Below are 21,111 nucleotides of genomic sequence, written 5' to 3' on the forward strand. Positions count from 1 at the left end.
GGGCATAATTACTATAGATTATTGATTAGTTCTTCAATTCATCTGGAGATTGCTCCCTAGCCCCGGGCCATAGAAGATTAAATATAAATCAAAGCCCTGTACCCAAACTTTTGCAAATTTTTAATCAGGAACTAGCCCCACTGAGTGGCTTCTCAGTGTAAATAAACCTTTTTTTTTTTTTTTTTTTTGCCAAAACTTTTTCAAAAACCTACAACACTGGCCCGGGAACCCCATTGCTGCTAAGGTATCTTTTACCCCTCAACAATAGTATGAGGTAACTCCTATAACTTTATGGAAGTATACACAAAATATGTAAGTCGCAGGCTTCTTGTGTCAAAACTAAGGTATTTCACATACAGAATATGTCTTTATTGGGCAACCATCTTAGAAACATCTTGTTTGATAAAATAAGTATTGTCTTTAATAATTTGATCACTAAAATATTGAGTGATTATTTTCACAAGGGACATGTGCTACCTAGTAGTCCTAGGTTATTATTGGAAGGATATATTTTCTAGTATCTAAGGTATTACTTACTAAAGGGTCATTCTGCTGAACCAAAAAGGACCCTGTAAGTTTCTTATGAGAACCTGAACTTAGCCTCACACACTAGATCAAAATAACAAGCATAATCATAGAGTGACCTTGCCTATTCTCTGTTCTTACTTGGTCATCACACCTGTGAGTTGCTTCCACAGATAAGATCAGTTATTGTTTTCTGAAAATGCTGACCCTGAAAGGTCCCCTTGAAATTTGATATTTCTTAAAAAAAAAAAAATTATAAATGAACTAAGCTATGGGATCAGGTTTCTATTTCCCCCTGCCTTTCCTTATTGGCAAATAGTTCCCAGGATATGGGGAAAGGGAGCAAATGTGGGAGAGTGTAGAGCAGACTGACTCAATCCTTCTCTCTTATATGTTAAAAGCTCATGTCTCAGGGTCTATGGGTTGCTTACCCATTCACTGCAGTTTTCATGCTTGAATGTAAAGTCACATTCTCAGTTAATGATGAGCCAAGAGGAGGAGGGTCAATATTGTCCTTTCTGTTTGTGCTCAGAGCCTTCACTTTCACCTCTCCAAATGGTTAGAATGACTGCCCACTGTTCATGAGAATCAAATCATCTTTCTCCTTACACCTTAAGAGATCTCTGACATTTATTAGGTGAGATGCAAACTACACACCCTGAAGCTCTCATTGTATACATTTTAAACCCATTCCAATCACTGTATGCATCCTATTACTGCCACTATTGTATACACCCCAAACCCATTCCCATCATTGTGTGCATCCAGTCATTACTTTAGGCTGTGAGAAATAGAATTTTTTGTATAACAACTGCTTGATGATCTAATTACATTCTTTTTGCTTCTGTATCACCTGCTTGCTTTGCTATATAAACGCTTTTCCCTGTGAATATGAGTTCCATTCAGTTGGCTAATCGAAACTCTCCACAATTAAAAGATAAAAATGAATCTTTGTCTTGCTTGTTTCTCTGGCATTACAATTCCTTCTTGGACTTTGTAACAACTCTGTGCCAGGAAACAGACTGGAGACATCCCTCCCAGGAAATAGTGATTTTATCCTGTTTGCAGATTCTTTTCTTGCTCTTCCCTCCACTGTATTGCTAATGCTCTACAGAAAAAGTGTTAAACACATGACATGCAGCATAAAGCCCTTAATACTTCTGAGTGCCTCTGGAATTATGTTAATAAAAGTAATTGGGAAATATTTTTTAAAAATATAATACTGAGATATTAATAGTTTTCTAAGCCAATATTTGGCTTGTGAAAATCCTTATACATAATTTAATGGTCTTCATTTCTATTTGAGTTTGACACCACTCCTTTACAAGACCCCTCTTTGAAAAGGGGTAGGCTTTGATGATGATTAAAGATGGCAAGTAAATGACTGGTTGGTTCATTGACCAAAAAGTGTACTTTCAGTGTTGGTGAAAACTTGTAGAAGCCAAGATCCATTATCAGCAAGAAGAAGATAAGCAGATTTGTGGCAATACAGATATATAATGTACAGGAAAGGACTTTAGACCATAAAAATCATCAGAATTAGAAGAGAACTTAAAGATCTTGTCCAACTTCTGATTTACTGAAATACCTGTTTCCCTGAATTGTAATACCTCAATTTCCTCACCTCAGTTTTCCTGAATTATGTTTCCCCGAGGTAATATGTTATGTTCAACCCCACCCTGTCCTTCGCCCTATGGGGCCTCCCCCTTCTTCCTGGCCATTAGGACTTAGGACTGAGGAGCTCTGGCCACTCTCATATTCCAAGGGTCATAAAACTCCAAATGGCTTATCTCAAATACCTAGATGGCACTCTCTATCTTTCTGGCCCAGACATCCTGTCTCGGGCTTGATCACCTTCTTCACTCCCTACTTAACAGAATTTATGGTCCTTCCTGAATGTGAAATTATGACTTACTAAATGTTTCTCCCCCCCATCCTTGCCTTTGTTTCCCTGATAGTTGGAGTCCTATAAAAGTCTCTGGAATTAATTGCTGGAAGCTGGGTGCTTTGAGACAAGAGTCCCATCCAGCCACTAGTCAAAACTCTCCACTATTAAAATATTAAAAACCCTAATCTGTCTTGCTTCAGTTTCTCCAGCATTACATTACAAATGGACTAACGCCTATACTTCTTTGCTAAGCAAGGAAAAAAATTAACTAGAAAAGACCACTACTTGAGGTTTTGGGAAAGGGCAGAAATCTAAACATTCTATGTCCAAAGCTTAGCATGTTGCTCCTCACATACAAAGTAAATGTTTGAATGTTGTAAAATTATGGAACAGTATTATATTTGCAGAAGTGCCATTACAGACAATGAAGAATTTGTTAGCTTTAAAGTAAGGCTCTATCTCCAGAAAAACTCATATTCTTTTTTTTTTTAATTAATTAATTTATTTTATAACTTTTTATTTACAAGTTATATGTATGGATAATTTTACAGCATTGACAATTGCCAAACCTTTTGTTCCAATTTCCCCTCCCTTCCCCCCACCCCCTGTCCTAGATGGCAGGATGACCAGTAGATATTAAACAAATTAAAGTATAAATTAGGTACACCATAAGTATACATGACAACACCTTTATTTTGCTGTACAAAAAGAATCGGACTTTGGAAATCCAAAATGCGGGCAGGTAAAAATACAGGGATTGGGAATTCTATGTAATGGTTCTTAGTCATCTCCCAGAGTTCTTTCGCTGGGTGTAGCTGGTTCAGTTCATTACTGCTCCATTGGCACTGATTTGGTTCATCTCATTGCTGAGGATGGCCAGGTCCATCAGAATTGATCATCATATAATATTGCTGTTGAAGTATATAATGATCTCCCGGCCCTGCTTGTTTCACTCAGCATCAGTTCAAGTAAATCTCTCCAGGCTTTCTGAAATTGTCCTGCTGGCCATTTCTTACCGGACAATAATATTCCATAATATTCATATATCACAATTTATTCAGCTATTCTCCAATTGATGGGCATCTACTCAGTTTCCAGTTTCTGGCCACTACAAACAGGGCTGCCACAAACATTCTTGCACATACAGGTCCCTTTCCCTTCTTTAAAATCTCTTTGGGATATAAGCCCAGAAGTAACACTGCTGGATCAAAGGGTAAAAACTCATTAAAAACAGTAAGGTATTCTCTTTCTGGGCATGCTATCAAAATGTTTAATGCAAGAGTAAACTGAAATTGACAAGGAGGTAAATAGTGAAGTAAATTTGTATTTGTGATGTGAAAATAAGTGTTTTAAGTAGTTCCCAAGTTAAAGGGAACGAATAAGTTTTTTTTCTGGAAGCTGAAAATACTGCTTTGGACTCAAGAATTATGAGTAATTTTGAAAAAAAAAAACCATGTTGTACTTAGAGGTAATGCATGCTTTACTTCTCTGAGAGAGGAAAATGATAAAAATATAAACCAATGAGACTTTTCCAAGAAAGCTAGTTCTAGGGTATCTCCTAGTCCTATGACTCCCATAATATTTAGATAAATCTATACCTACACCATTCAAAATTAAGCTCATAAAGTATTCAAGTCATTTTAAAAAATGCTAAATATTCTTTTACATAAAGTTTGCTAAGGTAATGAAACAAATTTAACAGGATACTTTGAAAATACTTCTACTGAAAATGGTTAAAATGTTATTTGGAACCTTCATTTATTCAGGATTTTTCATTTCCTTACCATGCTGGGAGACAATTTTACTGTAGATTATACTAGATCAGATTGATGCTTGGGTTCATCTAGACCAATCTTCTCATTTTTACAGAAGAGGAACTGAGGCCTAGACAATTTTAAGTGGCTTATTCAAGGACACATGGGTACTAAGTGGCAGAGGCATGTTCTCTCTTGCTGTCCAAACCAGTTCTTTCCACTGCAGCTTACTGTTCCCATAGCACCAAACTAGTTATTTGGGAGATATGGTTTCTCATTCTGTTCTACTATGCCCAGGTTTTATAATCAGGCCAGTTCTTTAATCTTTTTGGACCTCAATTTCCGTTTTTGTAAAATGATAGAATGGGCTAGGTCATCTCTAATGTTTCTTTCTGCTCTGATAGTCTATGGTTCTATTAATCAGGAGTCAGAAAACCTGAGTCTGAAACTTTGCTTTAGTCTTTGCTAACTGTGGGATTTTAATCTCTCTGGGCTTTTTTCTTCATCTGCAATATGAAGTTTTGACTAGAAGATCTACAAGGTCCTTTCGGCACTAAAATTCCACAATTATTCTTATTATATGCAGAGCACAGTCCAAGCTTTGGTTATATGTTAAAGAATTGGAAAATATCAGTTTAAAGACAAAACATCATTAAATGTCTTGAAAAAATTAAAAAGTAATATAAATGAAAAATAGCTACAGATGTGAAAACAAACATTGAGGAAACAGTATGGTATAAAATAATAAAGGTGACTTGAATTTAATGTAAGGCAACTTTTTGCAAGAGCTCAGTTTTGACTAAATTTTGAAAGTGACACACTTGAACTAATATTTCAAGACATATAAAAAATACTGAATATGGGAATAAACAAATCCTGCTTGTCCAGAGGAAACAGAATTAGTTTGGTTAAAATAGAGATATGATGCTGCCAAACATACGAAATTTTAGAACCTGGATTAAATGAAAAATATTTGCAGTTATTTCTTTGCAGACTTATTAAAAATAGCTAGATTTCCACTATACTTGGTTTTGTATGCTTCAAACTGATCTCTATTACTGCCCTGAGATACTATTTGGCTGTAAGAGGCTTAAGTGTATTTCCTATTTTAGAGTGAATTCTCTGATGTCTTCTCAAATTTGAACTCAAATTTCAAAATTGAAATAGTACTGACACCTTTGCTACATTCAGTACATTCACAGAATTTCTCCCCAATATGAATGATCTGATGGTGAATGAGGGTTGAACTCCGACTAAAGGCTTTCCCAAATTCATTACATTCATATGGTCTCTGTCCAGTGTGAACTCTCTAATGTTGAATAAGGCTTGAGTTGTGAGTAAAGGCTTTTCCACAATTATGACATTCATAAGATTTCTCTCCAGTATGAATTTTATGATTTTCAGCAAATCTTGACCTATCTATGGCATTCCCTCTATCATTTTGACAGAGTTTCTCTTCAATATGATATCTTTGATGTTCAATAAGGTATGTGCTTCTATTGAAAGCTTTTCCACATTCATTACATTTATAAGGTTTCACTCCAGTATGTATAATCTGATGTTGAAAAAGTGTTGAACTCTGACTGAAAGCTTTTCCACATTCATTACATTTGTATGGTCTTATTGCGATGTGAATTGTTTGGTGCCTAATAAGAAAAGAACTCTGACTGAAGGCTTTTCCACATTCATGACATTCATAGGACTTCTCTCCAGTAGGAATTCTCTGGTATAAAATAAGATGTGAACTCCAAGGAAAGGCTTTTCTACATTCATCACATTTGTGTGACTTTTGTTCAATTTGAATTCTCTGATCAATAAAGTTGGAACTATCTAAGATATTCCTATAGTTATTATTTTGATGAGATTTCTCTCCAGGATGAATTTTTTGATGTTCAGTAAGGTATGCACTTCGACCAAAGGCTTTGCCACAATTGTTACATTTGTAGGGTTTTACTCCTGTGTGAATTACCTGATGTTGAACAAGAGTTGAGCTCTGACGAAAAGTTTTCCCACATTCACGGCATTCATAAGGTTTTTCTCCAGTGTGAATTCTCTGATGCCGAATAAGTAATGAAGTCTGACTAAAAGCTTTCCCACATTCATTACATTTGTAGGTTTCTCTCCAGTATGAATTCTCTGATGCAGTTTAAGTTGTGAGCTCTGACTAAAGGTCTTTCCACATTCTTCACATGCGTAAGGTTTCTCTCCTGTATGAATTCTCTGATGCTGAATAAGGTGAGAGCTTTGACTAAAAGCTCTTCCACATTCATCACATCCATAAGGTTTCTCTCCAGTATGAATTCTTTGATGTTGAATAAGCTGTGAGCTCTGAAGGAAGCCTTTCCCACATACCTTACATTTAAATGGTCTCTCTCCAGTGTGAGTTCTCTGATGTAGACTAAGTCGTGAATTCAGACGAAAGGCTTTACCACATTCATCACACTTAAAAGGTTTTTCTCTACTGTGAATTAATTGATGTCGAATAAGGTGGGAACTACAACCAAAAGCTTTCAAACATTTGTTACATTTATATGGTTTCTCTCCAGTATGGATTCTTTGATGTTCTCTAAGGTGTGAACTTCGATGAAAATTTTTCCCACATTCACAGCATCTATGGGGTTTTTCTCCAGTATGAATTCTCTGATGTAGATTAAGATCCGAATTATATTGGAAACTTTTCCCACACGTGTCACATTTATGGGTCCTCTTTCTTATAGTATGTCTTGGATGAGATACAGAGTTTGAATTCAAACTTAAATTTTTCCTATATTTATTCAGCTCTTGGGCATTCCCTCCTATTTCATTTTTCTTTGAGGTTACAGTCAATTTACTGAACCTTCTCTCATGGTAACAGTGCTTCTTTAAAATCACCACTGTGGAGTTTCCTTGATTTCTCTTTAAAATTCCCTCAGATCCACAAGTTTCTCCAAAATTAGATTCTTGAGTATTTAAAAGTACTGCCAATGTTGCTCCATATGATTTTATTTCTTTTGAAATGTCTTTTTCATATAACTGCTTGTTCTCATTCTGGCTCTCAGAACCTGAAAAAATAAAAGCAAATTCAAAGACTGTGTTTCAATCTTTCTCCCTGTTCTTGTCCCCATCCCCCTAGCATGAAATACATAGTTTTGATAGTTTTTAAAAACTGGATTTAAATCTTGAGAAAATAGATGAAAGGCATATGGATTAAAAGTTAGATAATGAGGGATAAGAATAAATAGTGTGAAGCCATCTACACAGAGGATATTGTGAGCATAAGCTGGGAAAGCTATTTTAGATGCTGCTTTGTAATTAGCTATTCTCTAGCTACAGCAAAACTAAGTTTCTTTCCTCTCCCTGCAAAAAAAAAAAAAAAAAAAAAAAAAGTTAATCATGGAGAGGTTTATTTAAAATCTGGTCTCAAAGAAAAAGGCCTGTCAAGCTGGTTAGCACTGGGAAGGAGAGAAATTCACTAGCTCATTGATCCTACCAATTTTCTAACTTTCTAGAAGGTGGAGCTCAAGTATCTTTCAGTGACTGCACCTGTCAACCGTGTTGCTACACTGTATTTTTCAGCAGCCAACTGCAAGAAAGGTGGAGTTTGACCATAGAAACAAACTGAGCAGAGGAAGTGCAAATGAACAGATTGCTGAGAGGATGTGTTAGCAATAGTGAAAGACTTACTAAGGGTTAAAAAGAGATGACTTGGTATGAAGAGTGAGAAGTGAGTCAGAGAGGTGATAAAGAGAGGAATTGTGAAGTTGATGGTTGAGATAGGCTGTGTAGTAAATAGGAAAAAGAACGTAGAGCCAAGAAAAAGAGAAAATTTCTCCACCTGGCTCTGTGGCACTCTTCAATTGAAAGACAAGATTGTAAAATGGAAAGAACACTGGACTTGGATTTAATTGATGGTGAATAAGGTGGGAGCTGCAACCAAAAATTTAAAGATTCTGACTAGAGGACTTATTAGTTGTATAACTACAGGAAAGAACTTTAAACTATGTCCTGGTTTACTCAGCTATATAATGATGATAATAATACTTCCTGCTCAATGCAAGTCTTACATCTTGCATCCTATCTGTCTATGTCTAGATAGACAATGGTTCAACCATTGTCAATATGCTTTCTTCCTCTTCCCCTGCTTATCTTGAAAGTCTTAGGGATTGAATCTTAGATGCAAATATTATTTTAATATGAGTAAGAACTTTCTAACGATTAAAATAGGCCAAAAAAAAGTCAGAGATGGCCTTGGGAAGTTATAAATGCAGCAACCATTCCCCTCCCTGCCATGTTCCTGATTTTTTCTTTCCTGCAGTGTTTGAGGACTCTTCACCTGGTAATAGCTTACCTCCCCTGAGCTCTTTCCAATCTGTTATATCCCTTTTCTTCCACTGGTGAGCTTCTCCCAGAACCTCCATTCTGTGGAAGGGCTAAGGCCAGCAAGCCTTCATCCCCCTCCTTTCCCTGTTTTCAACTTCTTCTGGACTTCAAAATTATCCCTCTATGGGTAACTCTTCTCCTCATCTTGCTTTTTACTTCTTTTTTGTGTGTAGTTTTCTCCTTTTAGAATATAAGTTCCATGAGGGAAGGGATTGTTTTCCTTTTGGCTTTTATTTGTATCTACATTAAGTCCTTAATAAGTGTTTATTTCCTTCCTTCTTTCCATCTTCTCCTTGAGTCTCATCCTACTTGAACAGGAATATCTTTTACAACATTCCTGAAAATGTCATCTGGACTTTACTTGAAGACCTCTAAGGAGTTTAAGATAGCTGTGTCAGAAAATTTTCCCTTATATTTAGGCTATATCTATCTCCCTTTATTTTTCTTTATCACCTCTTTCTTTTGCCTTCTAGGATTAATAAACTAATATTTTTTCTATATTTCAACCATCTAACTACTTGAAGCTGGTTCTTCTTTTCATGATGAGAGCCAGTAAGCTTCCCATCAACAGAGATATTCAAGTAGATGCTAAAATTATCATTTGGGCAATTTTGAGAGAATATTCATGACTTTATGACCTCATCATCTAGCTAAACTAGAGTGGATTTTAGGGTTTACATAACTTTTAAGGTGCCTTTCAAATTTAAGATTCTATGTTTTTATGACTCATCTTGTGCTAAAAATTCTTCCTCCAGGACATTCTGGATGTTTTTCATTTCAATTTTCAATTGTTCATTCCTACAGAATAAGTTGTAATCTTTGCTGTTTTTCCTTGGGACTACTTCTCAAATAAATTTCTATTTACCAGTTCCCTTCTCATTATGAAATCTTCTTCAAAAAATGTATCCTATGTAGAAGAGAGCTCACATAAAAAAAAAAAAAAGACAACTCCTAATGATGAGTCTTCTCTTCCCTTACCTATGCTGAAGTATTTCAGGGTCTCCTCTTCTTCACTGGTTTCCTGCAGATTCAGGACCCATGGTTCTTCCCCATGTTCTAGCTGAGAGATCACATCAGGTTTGTGGACTGGAATTCCTACTTGTAGAAAAGAAAATAGAATGTGTAGGTTTGTCCTGAAAAATTCAAAGCTATCCCAGGGCTCAAACTAAATCAGTTTCTTGCCAAGATTTTGAAGATGCAAAAACCACTGGTAATCATCAAACTCAAATGACAATAAATGAGAACTCTCTTAGGAGTTACTGGGTCCTACATTACTAAAGGTCTTTAAACAGTGACTGGATGACTATTTACAAGGAATATTTGAGAGGATTCTTGTTTGGTTGAGTGGTACAGGACAAAGTAGAAAGAGAGCTGAAAGCCAGGTCTGTGTTCAAAGTGTTACCTCTGGCTGTATGACCATGGGCACTTAATTTCTTGGTGATCTAGGCAACTCTCCAAGACTATAAGTTGCACAGAGGGTATGAACTTATTCTGTTGAAAAGAATTTCCTCACCTTGGAGTTCCTCATACCAAAGAAATCACAGGTCCAGTCTTTATCTCTCCTGTTCAGGGCTGGCTGGATTAGACAATCTGAGGTTCCTTCAAAATCTTAGAAATTGTGATAAGTTAAGGCAAATATAAGCCCTCAAGAAAATTATAGCCTAATTGGGAAAATGAGATACAGACATAAAAAGATGAACAATAATTATCGAAACCCTCTTAATTTCTCTCTGGGCCTCGGTCCCATCCTATTTATTGTTTTCTCAAGATAGAACTCTGACTCATCTAGAACTTATAATTCTAGATCTCTTTTTTCTTATGTGCTCATTTAGGGTTAGGGTCTGGGCCCAAGATCCAACCTTGGAAAAACCTCATCTAACCCCAACTCCAGAAAGGCCCCATCTCGGCTGGAGTTTCTTGAGTACTGAAATAGGAAGTTGAGCTAGAGTCCCAGCAGTTATGTGAACCAGCATCTTACTAAGCTATTAACAAACAGCATACTTTTCATATATGTCCACATTTCATAAATAATGCTTCATTTGGTATGGCTACTCCTTACTATAATAATTATCTATTTATAACTAACATATGTTGTAATAGACATATAACATATATAACATATATTAGTTATAAATAGATAACTATTATGGTAATTTGATATATTATTATCCCTTTCCAAAAATCCCTCAACTCTTCCCTATTCCTACCCTGCTAAAAAAATGAAGCATGATTACCAGCATATGCTTTTCTGATCTGATACAGAGATTAAGAGGTAAAACAAACAGGCCTTCCCCCTAAATATCTACTTGTTAGATCTGAAATTCCTAAATCAGGGGACAGAGCCTTTCATTAGATTAAAAAAAAAGGGGTTAAGTATGTTGAAGAGAGATAATGCAACATATTCATACTCCACTGTCAACAACTGTCAAAATGTAGCAAGTACTAGCAATAGTAAGAGTTCAAGATTGGAGAACTGACTCCCGGCTCTGCTATTATTAACTGTGTAACTCGGGGCTAATCATTTAACCTCTGGGAACTATTTTTTTTTCATCCATAAAATGAGCAAAATAATAACTGAAATATCTATCTCTCACAAAGGTGCTGGAAGGATTAAATAAGGTAATTCAGGTCAGGCAATTCAGTTTGTCATTCTTAAAGCATTATGTAAACAAGTAGGATGAACTGTTATCATTGTTATTGTTCACTGAGGACAAAAAGAAGATATGTTCAGAGGCTGCTTAGAGCAGTCATATTAAAAAAGAACCGATCCCCTGCCCAAATATTGACTTAGAAAACTACAAATTAATGTTATCTGTTTATTTTATTTTTTATTCATTTTATTGAACATTTGCCAATTACATTTTAATTTGATTGGGCCATACTCTGCAGTTTTGCAGCACAAAGCAAGGCTTTTCAGGCCTCTAGCTTACAGAGAATATTGGCTTGAGATTCTTGATTTATGGGAAATAAGGGATAAGGTAGAAGGAATTTCCAGAGATTGGGGTAAGAATACGCCACTAAGAAGGGAACAATCTAAGCAGAGAAGAACAGTAAGTTCATTTGTTTTCCTCCTGCTTGAAACTGCAAAGTTCTCAGTCAAAGAAGGGCCACAGTTATACAAATACAAGGAGAAACTATAAGGACTAAGGTAGAGTGTCTAACAAGAAGTTTAACAATGGGAAAAGTGGTTGTATCTGGGAAAGCCCAAGAAAGCCATCTATTTCTTCCTTTGTAGAGAACAGCTGTCTTTTTTTTTTTTTTTTTTTTTTTTTTTTGGCTGAGACAATTGGGATTAAGTGACTTATCCAGGGTCACACAGCTAGGAAGTGTTAAGTATCCTGAGTTCATATTTGAACTCGGGTCCTCCTGACTTCAGGGTTGGTGCTCTATCCACTGCGCCACCTAGCTGCCCCAACAGCTCTGTCTTTTAACGACAGAAAACAAAAACAGGCTATCCCTGGGCCCAAAATGGATGAGGAAGGTTCGATTCTCAAGTTACAACCAAGTCAAGCTTTTTGGAAATCAAATAAATCAAGACTAAGAGACTTTAGGGAATATACTTTTTTTTTTCATAATTATAACTTTTTATTGACAGAACCCATGCCTGGGTAATTTTTTACAATATTACCCCTTGCACTCACTTCTTTTCCGACTTTTCCCCTCCCTCCCTCCACCCCCTCCCCCAGATGGCAAGCAGTCCTATACATGTTAAATATGTCACAGTATATCCTAGATACAATATATGTGTGCAGAACCAAACGGTTCTCTTGTTGCACAGGGAGAATTGGATTCAAAAGATAGAAATAACCCGGGAAGAAAAACAAAAATGCAAACAGTTTACATTCATAGGAATATACTCTTAACCTCTTTTGTATCATGTACTCCTCTGGCAGTCCAGTGGTGCCCATGAACCTCTTCTCAGAATTTTTTAAAAGCATAAGATTGACAGGATTGCCAGAGTAGCTAATTACATTCAGTAGTTATCAGAGTATATATATTTTTAAAGTTCACAAATCCCAGGTTAAAAGTTCCTGCTCTACAAAACTATTATTTGTCAAGGTGGGGGCAACAAATCTTACCCAGAGAGACCATATTCCCATAATTCTCCAGCATCACATCTCTGTAGAGGTGCCTTTGATCAAGGGTCAGCTGCTTCCACTCCTTCTTTGTGAAATACACAGCAACATCTTCAAAGAACATCAACTCCTGAAACAACATGTACAGGCTGCCTAAGGGATAATCCCATAGTTCTGCTCTCAATAAATAAATTCTATTTGTGTATTTGTGACTGGGGAGAGGAAGTAAGGAGGAGGTAAATGAGGGGAAGTGATCATATAGAGTGATCCGACAGGGAGAGGTTGAGAAGTAGCTAGAGACTTTATGGGCAAATAAGTTCAAGGAAAACATAAGAGAAATACAGAATCAAAGGAAGTATATTTTAGTATGAAGGTCAAACGATACTTTGGAAATAAACTTCTTATGGGGATGAATTTCCATTTTGTCTTCTTCATTACAACATCTGGCACAGTGTCTTGTATACAATAGTTACTTAAATACTTACTAGATTGGTTTGTTGGATTTGGAACCAGAGAGGTTGGTTTTAAATCTCTGCTTCCTAAGTATCAGGGACTTTGTGTTGCAAACCTCCTCATTTGTAAAGTGAAAGAGTTGAATTTAGAGTCCCTTAAATTTCTAGGTTTTGTAATCTAATAATCTGGTCCTTTAAACCTAAAAGTTCCTTAGTCCAATTCCCTCAGTTTATAGTTGTAGATCCAGGGAAGGTTACTGGCTTAAAGTCACATAGCAGTTAAATTAGTAGCAAGATCAGAGGGGGAAAAAATGGCATTTTTATTTAATGAAGATTGTCAAGGTATACATGCAGTATACATGTTCAGTCTCATTGCACAAACGAAATAGTGGTATAAGGAAGCAGTGTTTTCATTTAGTCAAGAGATTACACCACCTCTGGGAAAAAGACAGAACATATTCCAAAAAATGATGGGTTCTACCTGAAACAAAAAGTTACCAGGCTGCTTTCTTGTACAAAACATTAAAGAGGCAGTTGATAAGTATGGAGATTAAACAATGAGAAAAAAATCCCTACTGTTAAGGGCTGAACATGGGGCTCAATTTGATGAAATTCTATTAAAAAGGTCTATAAGAAAACTCATTGTTTCTTAAGCTAATTGGAAAAGACTAGAGGGGTAGTTCCAACATACTGGATATCAAATCCATATGGCCAAGCCAAATAATAGTAACCTACAGTAACAATCTATACTAATTCTAAGAACTGCCATGACAGACAGTACATCTGACAATAGCTAAGAATGTTGTGTATTTGGCACCCAGAAGACTTGGTGGTGGAAAGACAATCACTGACTCACAGTGACCCCAGACCACAAATTCTAATGGAGGAAACAAACTAGAGAATTGGAGGGATCTTTTGATGACTGAGAGGCAAGGGGGAGAAAGAGGTATAGCTAATTAATCTTTACCTTGATCTTTACTGAGAGATTATTAGAGTAATTTCCCATTCGGAAACTGTCTCAAAATCAGGTAGGTAGGATTCACTAAATCAAATGGTATTCAAAACTTTAAAAATTCTCAGTCAAGATAAATACAGAGAAATCCCCAGAGCTTTGTGTCTTGTTGGCCAAAATGTAAAACATATGATTATAAAGAATTATTGTGTTAGAATACAAAATCTCAAGTAGCTTCACAAAAAGACAACCAGGTAGGTGAGAGGACAAAAAAACATGGTGAACTTTAGGAACTTGGGGTGTTTGCCTGGAGAACAAAAGATTTAGAAGAGGCAATACAAATTATTTTTAAATATTTAAAGAGCTATTATTTAGAAGAGGGCTTCTGATTGCCCCCAGAAAGCAGAAGTGAGAAAGATGAATAGAAATTATAGAGAGGTAGATTTTGGTTTAAATAAGTAAAACACTTCCTATCAATTAGAGCAATCTAAAAATAGAATGAGCTACATCATGAGAAAGAGATTTTATCACCATTGGAGATGTTCAAGGGGAGGCTTCGTGACTATATGATGCCAGAGATGTTGGAAAAGTTATTCCTGTTTAGGCAGAAAGATAACTAGATCCCCTATGAGGTCCCTTCCAACTTTGAAATTTTATATTTTGGAGGAGATTTCAAATGTGGAAAGAACACTGGACTTGGAGTTGGAATTCTAAGGTATGTATATCAACTTTATCTTTTCTGGACCTCACTTTCCTTCCTTGTAAAATAAGAAGGATGGACAAAATGATCTTTATAATTTCTTCCAAATCTGTCCTATAATTCTAAATAGAATAAAAATATCATCCATTCATATGAAAAGCCTCAAAAGAAATTTAGGAATTGAGATTGGCAAGTCTCATACCCAAACAAAGAGAGCCAATGTAGTCTATAATAAAAAGAGAGGATCGTTGAATATTTCAGAATAAACTATCAGGGAAATAACAGTATGTATCTGTAAGGAGGAAATCATGTCAAAAAATATTTATTAAAACACCTACTATCTTGCCAAGCACAGTGGATTTGAAAAGAGGAATAAGATGACTGCCCTCAAGCAGCTTACAATCTGAGGGAGACAATACACAAACTATCTACAAAACAAGTTACATACTAGATAAACAAGAAATAATTGAGAAAAGGCACTAGAATCCAGAGGAGTTAGGCAAAGCTTCCTGTAGAAGATGTGATTTTAATTGTGACTTGAAGTCAGGGATATCTGAAGTTGGAACTAAGGAGGGAATTTGAGGAATAGGGAGATAGCTAGAGAAAATACCTTGAGTCAAAAGATGACATGTCTTGTTTGTGTGGAAACAAGTAGGCGGGTGTCACTGGACCAAAGAGAATATGAATGTGTCAGTTAAGAAAGTGTAAGACTGGAAAGGTAAGAGGGGAATCAGCTATGAAGAGCTTTGAATGCCCAACAGAACATTTGTATTTGATCCTAGAAGCAACAGGGATTTGCTGGAGTTTAATTATTGGACATGTACTTTAGGAAAATCAGTTTAGTAGAACAGAGAAGAGAGACTTTGAAGCTGGCAGACTCACCAGCAGACCATTGCAATAATTCGGATATGAGGTGATAAGGACCTGCACCATAGTAGTGACAGTGTCAGAGATAAAAAAGGAGCCTATTCAAGAGATGTTGCAAAAGTGAAATTAGCAGATATGGATATGGGGGATGAGAGATAGGGAGGAATCAAGGATGACTCCTGAGTTGTTAGCCTGAGGGACTAGAATAATGATGGCCTTTATGGTGTGGGAAAAGTAGAAGTTGATCAGCTTTGTTATCATCTCAGCTCTCTCTCAAATTTTGGTTCTGCTACTTAATATGTGTGTATGACCTGGGATCAAACACATTGCCCTTAAGCCTCAGTTCCTAATTTGTAATATGAGAATAATAGTTGCATTACCTTCCTCATAGGATTTTAAATATTAAATATTATGGAATACAAATATTTTGTAAACAAAGCATTCTAGAAATGCCAACTATTAATTTTTACGGGTAGCAAAGAATTAGAAACAAAAAATGACATGTCTTGTTTGTGTGGAAACAAGTAGGCGGGTGTCACTGGACCAAAGAGAATATGAATGTGTCAGTTAAGAAAGTGTAAGACTGGAAAGGTAAGAGGGGAATCAGCTATGAAGAGCTTTGAATGCCCAACAGAACATTTGTATTTGATCCTAGAAGCAACAGGGATTTGCTGGAGTTTAATTATTGGACATGTACTTTAGGAAAATCAGTTTAGTAGAACAGAGAAGAGAGACTTTGAAGCTGGCAGACTCACCAGCAGACCATTGCAATAATTCGGATATGAGGTGATAAGGACCTGCACCATAGTAGTGACAGTGTCAGAGATAAAAAAGGAGCCTATTCAAGAGATGTTGCAAAAGTGAAATTAGCAGATATGGATATGGGGGATGAGAGATAGGGAGGAATCAAAGATGACTCCTGAGTTGTTAGCCTGAGGGACTAGAATAATGATGGCCTTTATGGTGTGGGAAAAGTAGAAGTTGATCAGCTTTGTTATCATCTCAGCTCTCTCTCAAATTTTGGTTCTGCTACTTAATATGTGTGTATGACCTGGGATCAAACACATTGCCCTTAAGCCTCAGTTCCTAATTTGTAATATGAGAATAATAGTTGCATTACCTTCCTCATAGGATTTTAAATATTAAATATTATGGAATACAAATATTTTGTAAACAAAGCATTCTAGAAATGCCAACTATTAATTTTTACGGGTAGCAAAGAATTAGAAACAAAAAAACATGCTCACTGATTGGGGAACAGATAAAAAAATTGTAGTATGTGAATGTAATGGAATATAATTGCACTGTATGAGATAGCTCTTATATGATGCTGAGTGAAATAAGCATAACGAAGAAAACTATATATAATGACAACAATGTAAATGGAAAGAATTTTTAAAATCCAGGATTATTTTATAAATATCATAGCCTGGCTTGGCTCTAGAGAAGAAATGAAAAAACATAGCTCATCTCTTTTCAGAAGTAGGGAACTATGAGTAAGAAAATGAAGATAACTTTGCTGATTTTGTTGAACTGCTTCCCTCAAACTCCCCTCTTCCCCCATCCTTTTCTTTATTTTATATTATTAGTCATGGCTTTCTAGATAAGAGAGGAAGAGGAATATATTGGAAAATGATTGCAATATAAAAACAAAGGATGTTAATAAAAATTAAAAATAACAACAAAATTTCAGTGATTATGACGTTAGGCTTATAAAGGATGTTAAATGATTATCTTACCTGATACCTTCATTTTACAAAGAAAGAAAATGAGTATTGAAAAGGTTAAGTGATTTGTTCAAGATCAAATAGTTAAGACAGAACTGGGACTAGAATCAGGTCACTTAATCCTCTTTATGGTATTTTTTCCAATCTATTACTTCCAATATGTTCCAAAGTGTGGTTGAGAAATCCAGGCAAAAACATTAGTTTCTGAATTTTAAGGTTCTCTCAATTGGCCTGCCCATTTCTAATTCAACCTTCACAAGTTGATAGATCAATTGTCCTAATACATATATCTGACTATGTCACTAACTTTTTCAAAAATCTGAGTTAATCCCCAATGACTATAGGATAAAGTCTAGATTCCAAAGCCTGGCATTCAAATTCCTCCTTAGTTGGGTTCCAACTTACCTTTCCAGCCTTATGTCACATTATTTCCTTCACCTAATAATCTAGCTCTCCTGCATGGCTTATTCCTTGAATATGTCCTACATTTTCAGAAGATTATAGGTTTTTAAGCTAGAAGGGATTTTAGAAATCATCTGGTGAAATCCACATTTTATAGAAAAGCAAATTGAAGTCCAGGAAGTTGAAGCTTGTCCAAAGTTACACAGCCTCCTGATTCTTAGGCTATTGTTTTTTACATTATAGTATTCCTTCATCTCACAATTCTATTCAGAAACCCAGAAAATTTCCCTACCACTTGAGTCATGCAAGTCCAAATTCTCCTGCCTGGCTTCTAAGACCATCTATATCTGATTCTATCCTGTGTCTTTTAAGTACTCAAAAGGCTCTGTGATAGTATCAATTTGGATGTGATCTCCTCCAAGGAACAATCCATCCTACTCTATTTGACCTTGTTTTCCATTACAATTCAACAACCACCACCAGGTCTACTCCAGTCAGCCAGAAGGATTAGTTTACATTGATAGGGGATCTGGCTCAGTTCACAGAAATTTAGGGGAAAAGTTATGGAAGAGATGTCACAAAATCGAGCTTTATGACTGACTGGATTTGAATCAAATGTAAGATTAACAGGATTCAATGGTGTAAAATAGTTGTTAAAAAGATCAGTACCATTCTAGGTGGCTTTCCTGCCATTTTTCATACCTTTCTTTCTTATTTTCTTTCCAGTAACTGTGGCATCTGAACAATTTTTACCATTCTTCAAGGGCCGGGTCAAATGTAATCTTTTAAAGAAAGGCTTCTCATATCTCCAGTTAATTCTTTCTTCTTCCCATCCTCTCATAGTATTCTCTCCCTACCTCTCACGTACTTATTTACTATTATATTGTCGGCTGTAAATGCTATATATTACTATATAGTGTTACTATTTTACATTCGTGTCCACAGGTCAAATCCTCCTTCTGCACTGGGAACTCCTGAGGACAAGGAGCAGGTTTTATTATTGTCTGCTTCCTGGCTACCCCCAGAGACCCCATTTCTTCCAAATTCTCTTCCCCTCTCCTCCCAGAGACCATGTCTTCCCCCCTCCCCGCTCAGAGACCGCATCTCTTCTAAGTTCCCCTCCAACGCTATCTGGTCTATGTGCTCTCCCCTGCATCCCCACTTCCCCGCATCCCGAGCCGTTACCTTCTCTCCATGTGTCCCCCAGCCCCGATCCTGCCATATAACGTCTCCCCTTCCATCCCGTCTAGTTCCCCATCCACAGCCCAGAGCTTTCGGATCCCGGTCCCTCCTCACCTCTGCCCAGCGCTTCCACTGCCAGGTGGTTTAAATAGACCGCAAGGACCGTTAGGGAGGGATCGGGAAGATCCCGTCAGGGACCGGAAGCGGACGGTGGCAGCAGGAGCAGCCCTGGAGCCCTTCCTGCTCCTCTCTAGGCAGCCGGGAGGTGAGTCCGTTTTGGGGCTCTAAGTGCTGGCGAGTTCAAACCCCGCCCGCCCTGGGGAAAGCAATTTTATGCCCGAGAGATTTCACTTCCGACCCGCTCTGCCCCTCAGTCCCTCTCAAGTGTTGCCTTTTCTTGGTAACTTGCTTTCTCGGAGAAATCTTTCCCCTGAAACTGGTTGTTCTTTAAGTCGGAGTCAAGAGACAGTGTATCCAACTGTGGCTGATCCGAGCAGTCTGAGCTTGGAAGGGTCTGCCCTAGCTCGGATGCAAAGAATATATATGCACATTTGGCCTGCAGAGGTTTCTCCATTTGCGTGTCCTGGTGTGCTCTTGAACTGCTGCAATTCTGCTTTGCTTTCTTTCTTTGATGGCAACATGCTATGCTAGTCGGTCCTGTGTCAATGTCTCCCATGTCTCACAACTGATTCCAAAGTTCTTCAAAGAGACCTTGCGGGGTTCCCTCTGTCTCTTTTTCTGACCTCCATTGAATATATGTCTTGTGTGAGTTCTCTGTAAAGTACCCTTTTAGGCAAACATACTTTTGGCCATCCCATCAGAGTTTCACTTTCTGCAGTAGAGTTCCAACGTTTGGCAGTTCAGCTCCTGAAAGGAGCTCAGTGTCTGGTATCTTATCTTGCCAGTTAATCTTCAGACTCTTCTTAAAAATTCAAATGAAAGCAATTCAATTTTCTGCCATAGCTCTGGTCTACTGTTCAGGATTCACAGGTGTACAATAATGAGGTCAGCACAAGAACTCTGTAGAGCTGTATGGTAGGCAGCCTACTATCTCTTCTCTCCCACCCTTTCCTTTGGAGCCTCCCAAATGTTAAACTAGCTTTGGTAATGTGTGTATCAACTTCATTATGTATGTGTACATCCCTATAAAGTATAGTGCCAAGGTAAGTGAACTTATCTACAGCATTCAAAATTTCTCCATTTGCTGTATGGACGTATAAGTGATATGGTGCTGGCTAATGGAGAGTCTTTGTTTTCTTGCTGTCGTGTCAAGCCAAAATTAGCAGAAGTAGCACAGAATTGATCCATACTTTGCTACATCTCAATCTAAGAGTGCACAATCATCTGTGAACAAAAAGTCCAGTACAATTCTCCCTTCACTTTAATCTTGGCTTTTAGCCTTTTCAAATTAAATAATTTATCCTCAGTGTAGCTGACCTTGATGCCATTTTCATTGCTGAAAACATCATGCTGAAAAATATAGGAGCAAGCACTCAGTCTTACTTTGCTCCATTGATGACTGGGAAAGCTCTAGAGCACCATCCGTTATCCAAATATCATAAAACTTATGATATGTACAATACTGATAAACTTCTCTGGGCAACCAGATTTTTCCATGCTAGTCTCCATGACTGAGAGTATCAAAGGCTTTGTTCAGATCAACAAACATTGCATAAAGACCTTTGTTCTTCTCCAGGCATTTTTTCTGGAGTTGCTGGATGGCAAACACCCTATTGACCTTTCCTGTGCCCATTCTGAAATCACACTGGCTCTTGGGGAGATGACTATCTTCCAAGTGAAGGATCAGCAAGACTCTTGTCAGCAATGACTTAGGAGATCTCTCCTTCCTGCTTGGAGAAGCATGCATTAGCATTGACATTATGCCTCCTGGTAAGCAGTCTTGCTTTGGGACCTTAATTTTGTTGAATGCGAATGTTTAGTTTGAAGAGGATAAGTCTATGGTTGGTTCACTACTCTGTGACGCACCTTGCCTTCATCATGATGAGGTCATGTAATGCACAAGTCTGCAGTAGAAAGTGACTTCTGGTGTTTCCAGCTCCATTCCTCCTATTGACACTCTGTATCTGAACTATGCCAACTGACATCAAAGTCATGCAGAATTACAAGCTTGTTCTCTTTTGGCATATTGATGATGAGGGTCTCTAGGCTTCCATAAAAGTTTTCTTTGACCTCATCAGGGTTTATAATAGTGGGAGCATACCCACTG

At 37.1% G+C, this 21,111-nt stretch overlaps 1 protein-coding gene and 1 pseudogene across 1 annotated transcript in view; both read right to left on the minus strand.

Moving 5' to 3' along the window:
* The window catches only part of LOC127544563 (uncharacterized), a 236,115-nt gene that overhangs the window by 38,538 nt on the left and 176,466 nt on the right, over positions 1-21,111 (minus strand). The window lies entirely within an intron of this gene.
* LOC127547895 (zinc finger protein 420-like) lies at positions 4,146-12,744 on the minus strand (annotated as a pseudogene).

The sequence above is a fragment of the Antechinus flavipes genome, chromosome 1 (genome assembly GCF_016432865.1).
Source record: "Antechinus flavipes isolate AdamAnt ecotype Samford, QLD, Australia chromosome 1, AdamAnt_v2, whole genome shotgun sequence".
NCBI classification, from domain to species: Eukaryota; Metazoa; Chordata; class Mammalia; order Dasyuromorphia; family Dasyuridae; genus Antechinus; species Antechinus flavipes.